The sequence below is a fragment of the Mizuhopecten yessoensis genome, unplaced genomic scaffold (genome assembly GCF_002113885.1).
Source record: "Mizuhopecten yessoensis strain PY_sf001 unplaced genomic scaffold, ASM211388v2 hete_36177446, whole genome shotgun sequence".
NCBI classification, from domain to species: Eukaryota; Metazoa; Mollusca; class Bivalvia; order Pectinida; family Pectinidae; genus Mizuhopecten; species Mizuhopecten yessoensis.
The window spans coordinates 1-5,519 of NW_018485495.1; the positions used below are offsets into that span (position 1 = coordinate 1).

Here is a 5,519-nt window from a genome sequence, read left to right on the forward strand (position 1 = left end):
GGTGAGGAAGGCAATGGGTTCTGTCCCCAGGCCGGGACATACAAATGTCCTTAAAAATGATAGTTGTTATTTCCTGCTTAACGTTCAACATTTGCGGGTTATGGCAACAACTGGTTCACCCGTTGCCAATACAGTGGGATCGGGCGGAATGCTGTGCTTAGTGTCTTTGGGATGGTATTTCAGTGATAAAAATTTGAAGCACTGTAAAGTCGGCATAAGATCCGCGCTATCACCAGGAGGCACCAACATTGCCTTCCACGGCACACATGCACGCTTACAAAACACATATGGAAGCACGTCCTTAAATGACCTTAGCTTTTCATAGGACGTTAAACAATATAACACCAAACCAAACGCTCACTTACAGTGGATTAACCGAGTATACATGAGTGTCTTTTTTGTGGAACTCAGTTACGAGTCCTTACAGCTAAATAACCACAAGTCATTAGGTGAACGATTCTACTCACCGTTGGATGAGGGGTAATATTACATGTAACTCGTCATATTCAGGTTCATGATGATTGAAAATTAACAACTTATTCACCTACTCACATTCATCAGTTTCAAATTCTGTTGTTTTAATAATCCATATCTCACAATGGCAGTATAATGATCGACAGTCAGGGGTTCCAGTCCTGGCCTGACCCCGTGGCGCTATTATTATACTCAGAAACACCCTTTAAAATCTTTATTATACACTGATTCCGCAAGGTTACGGTTTCTGTTTAGAGGGAATTTATTGATGCTATATTAATATCGGGGAAAATGTAATGCATAGTTACAGTTGTTGGCATCGGTACGGGATCCTTTAAATGCTGTAGAAAGATAACTTATGATATATACCTATACATGTTTCTGTCATCACGTCAAAACTCAGACTGAAATAATAGTAACGATGGGAACGTGATTAGACGTAATTAAGTAGCTAATAGCCAAATAGCTGTGTGATCAGCATCATTAACCGACAAATAACATGTAATTAAGCATGTTAAGTTATTAACTTATGATTGTTAACACTTATCAGCAGACAACACCCACTTCAATCAATTGCTTTATCAACTGTGGACAAGTCACTGTAAAGCCTCTACAAATGCATATTATTTTATTCATTTTTAAAACAACCATCAATCATATGTGTAATTACGAGATTCATTTCATGAAGCAAGCGTGGAAGAGAAAACAATTATCCTATAATTGCAGGACTTGCTTTACCTTGTATTAACATGTTTCCAAAGCTCACTATTAAACAGTGTATTTCAATAAGCAGCATACATAGAATTGAATTATTTATAAATCTATCTCCTCTCATTTACAATCGCGATGTACATATACAATGTAAGTCAAATACCATCGGTGCGAGTATAAACATCTGTTAACAAACAGATACGTATGTATAGTGGAGTGGAGACTCATGGAAACTTTTTTTATAATTGCTTTCCTTGTTATGGAATAATCTGAATATTTAATGTATCTCACATTTATAATGCACACCACAATACTATGGATGAGATTGTTCGCTGATTACATAAATTGAGTGAAACGTTAAGGTATTTCATGTGTGCAAAATAAATAAAGTTAAAGTAGTTTGGTAATCGACAATTAAGAAAAATGTAAAGTATGTCCATTGTTGAAACAGTTTGATGAAAATACTGTTCATGCACACGCGCATCCTTGGTTAATGCAAATACATGCAACGAAAACTATTACCCGTACCTGTACCCATCAGGAATATATGTAGTCGCGTTTATTACGAAACTGCAAGAAAACTATTTAAATGTTGACAGAATGATGACAGGTGTTTCCAGTATACATGTATAACAAATAAACACAAACGCAACAAGGCTGGCTAAGGTGAAACACAACTTGTATGATCTTTTACCTTCACACTGTTCAAAACAGGCTCTCGCTCAGGTAATTTGACTTAACATAGCCTTTTTAGTTTAATGATCAGTTGTGATATATCCAATTGATAAAATGTGTCATTATTTCAGAACTTTGAAACATTTTCTGAGCGAATACATCTGCAGGTACTTTTTTCCTTATATGTAATATGCAGGTCTTTGCGTGTGCACAACAATTCAATGTTCAAATGTCACTTTTCAGCGATAAATTGAAAGCGCTTTCAACAAACTGTAGTCATTGTTTACATTGTTCTTGAGACATGATTACAAAACCGCTAGGAGTTTGTTGTTTTAATTTTTGGAAAATTTATAAGCTCATAACATATTGTACTTTTCAAGGCAACGTCATATCATATTTCACCCAGTTGTAATATCGACCTTCCATGGAACTCCATTGTTAAGGTGAAGCCCTTCACGGAGGAAACAGGAAATTAAACTTAAAACCTAAATCAATGATCTCCAACTTTATTTCTCTAATAACAAATATTGCAGTTAGGAACGTTGTACGAGTTACTCTGGATTGGAAATTATCAACTCCATGAATGATAAAGCAGTAATACACACACGAATAAAAATAGACATCCCAGTCAATAGGGTAATCAGGCCCCTAACAACCAGCTTTATGTTAATGTTACAACGTGTGATCGCCTATATGTCAATTCAAATGTAGTGACTTTTGTTATCCGTTTATCATAGGAAAACAAGACAATATGCATAGAAATCATATGTAGAATAGAAGGCCAATATATCTGATTGTGCCGTACATCGACACTGATCCCAATGGACATTCAAAATTCCGGACTACAGTAGAAAACAGAAATGGCAGTGTTCAATGAATGCACGGAAAAAAGCATAATCACCTAAACCAAATATTAAAGTTAGATATCTTTAATACAAAATGAATTCATACAATATATATGTACATAACAATCACTTGGACGAACGCAATTGAATGACTGCCTTACAAAACAGCTTTACATGGTAGCAAACCAGAATCTTTTGTGTGGCGATACTAAGGAGGGAGCCTTTTTCTAACATCATTGATTATTTTACGCACCTAGTAGTATTAGCGTTGCATTCATTTGACGAGGCACGTTTTGAAAAACAGCGGAAAAACTCACGAAGGTCGATGTACGAAGGACATGGTTTAACAAAAACACACAGGCATTGTATTGTTAGAGAGTTTATTGAAGTTGTGTAGAAAGTTTACACACATATCTTGTTCGTATTTAAACAAACAGCAGTGTACAATCGATGTGGAAAGAAAAGACTTGACTCCGTATTGTAGAACGAGGCTTCTCCCGTGCTTCCTCACAGGACGAACATAACTTCGAGACACAGAGAAAATGGTAAGTAAATATTTAGATTAAGTAATTTCACTTCTGCATAACTATTTTTGTTTCAAACGACTGTACGAACACATTCTATTTTACATATTTAATTTGAAAAAATATATATATTACTGGAATGAATACGGAATTTAAGAAAGGGGAAGGGGCAATATTCGTTACCGGTATGCTAGTTTTATTATACCTTCCTAAATACTGAGGGAAATTACAAGAATTGTTTTGGCAATGGCGCCGTTTAATTTCTGTCTTGGTTATGCCTTTCTTCTGTTTAACCTAGTTTATTCATACTTTTACTGTGTCCGCAGACATAAGTCAGCACACATGATTTTTTGCCTATAGGTATGTATGAGATATATATAGCTATATATCAGTCACCTACAGTATCAGACAAGAGAACATAAACTGCAGGCATTTCATATCAATACAAAGTGAGATCAAACAGTAGCTATGTTATAATCGATCTCTTGTTAGCGTCACCGTGCTAAAGGGTTATATTAGTTCAGGCTGGTTTAACCATTTTGATATTTTGGTCTATATTGATTATACGCACAGTAAATTATAAGTCAAGTACCATTCTTTTAATTTTCTTGGCGGTTCCTGGTTTGTTATTTTGGTATTGGTCGATTTTACACAGTGTGTGTAATCCACACTTTTTTTTGTTATTTTCATATTTTTTGTAAGAAATAAACTGTTGGTTCCACATTTTGTTTTTTTGTAGTGGTTAATGCTGTTCTTCCTCACATGGTACATCCCTAATTCCCATAGTTGTATTTTCTTATCGACGTTTCGTTAAAGACCCATGTCGCATTGCAGACAAAACACTAGAGAATTTTAGTGTAGCTTGCTGAAGTTTTCTCGTGCATACAGTTATTACCTCTACTTAAATTTGTTTCGGATTAAATGGGCTCATTCACCTGGTAGCTCAGGTAGTAAGGGCGGCAGTTTAGTGATCGGGGGTCTTGAGTTCGAATGCTGCACTGACTATGTTGCATTCCTTATACTAATATTTAGAACACCGTTGTTGGATTAACTGATTTGGCACATTGTGGCTATAGCGTGTTCAGCGGTTTAGAGTCGAGACCCTAGTCTTTTGCACCACTCGTGTGACAAAGAAACCCAACGTTTTCAAAATACATTTTCAATTGCCGTTTGTGCTTAAAACAAACTTATAATTTAACACTATGTTAAGTTGTGCTTTTTTCATTGACATATTGATCACATGTACCTTAATACAATATCGCCATATACATTTTCAAGAAGCTAACCTTTATGTATTATCAGCGCAGAGTACAGATACATGTACCAGGAAATACAATAATGAGTCTAAAATACCGAGGAAACACAACAAACAATTGAAATCAAATACCACCCACATAACAATTATACATGAGTTCATCGACAATTGTAAATTGTTTTAAATACCAAAATCAAAAGCAACAAAAAAATGTTTACTAGGGCAAAACATGATCAAAGAAAACGCTACATTTATAAAGATAATAACGTACCAAGAAAAGGCGACTAGATGTTCCAGAAGGGTGATTTGTGTTCTTCATCGACGATACCCACCATGTAAATATAGGTGATACATTGTAACGAAATTACAAGACACCTTTCGGCATGAGCATTAAATTCAATCTTCATATCGAACAAAATAATGAAATATTTTCAAATCTGATCACAAAAGTGAACTTAAAACTGCCAATATATTTGATTTGATATTTGAATAACCAACTGCAATATTGAAACATTGTGGGTAGGGTAGGCAGGGATGTTGCTGTCAAGAAAGGAAAAGTTCACAATACAAAAAAAGATCAGCATTTTAATGTTTATCGTACGACCTAGTAATAATTCAATTAAACGTTTGCAAAGTTGTCACGACATTTCATTGTTAGTTATTGAACGGTCTAAGCAAAGAAAAGATAAATACATCTTGAAGTAGCAAATGTATAGACGTAACTATGGTATATATATATGTTACCATTCCTGTCATTTCAGACGGATGCCCTCACAGAAGATCAAATAGATGGTAAGTAAATGATGTTCATAAGGTTAGCTTAATATATGTATATCTTTCAAAGCTCAAGTATTTATGAAAATTAACCGAACACCAAGTATATATATTTTGTGATAGTTTAAGATGTCTTCTATTTTCGTTTTATTTAACAGCTCATTAATTGAAGTTCAAATAAGATAGATAAATCCCCATGCTCTATGTTTTTGTCCTTAGAATTCAAAGAGGCGTTCAGCCTGTTCGACAAAGATGGCGACG

General features: G+C 34.9%; 1 long non-coding RNA gene across 1 annotated transcript; it reads left to right on the forward strand.

The window, feature by feature from the left end:
• The first annotated feature begins 3,155 nt into the window (after positions 1–3,155).
• LOC110444816 lies at positions 3,156–5,517 on the forward strand. The gene is made up of 3 exons (XR_002462284.1): positions 3,156–3,250; positions 5,246–5,276; positions 5,478–5,517. It is a non-coding gene; the product is annotated as an uncharacterized LOC110444816 (long non-coding RNA).
• The last annotated feature ends 2 nt before the right edge of the window (positions 5,518–5,519 follow it).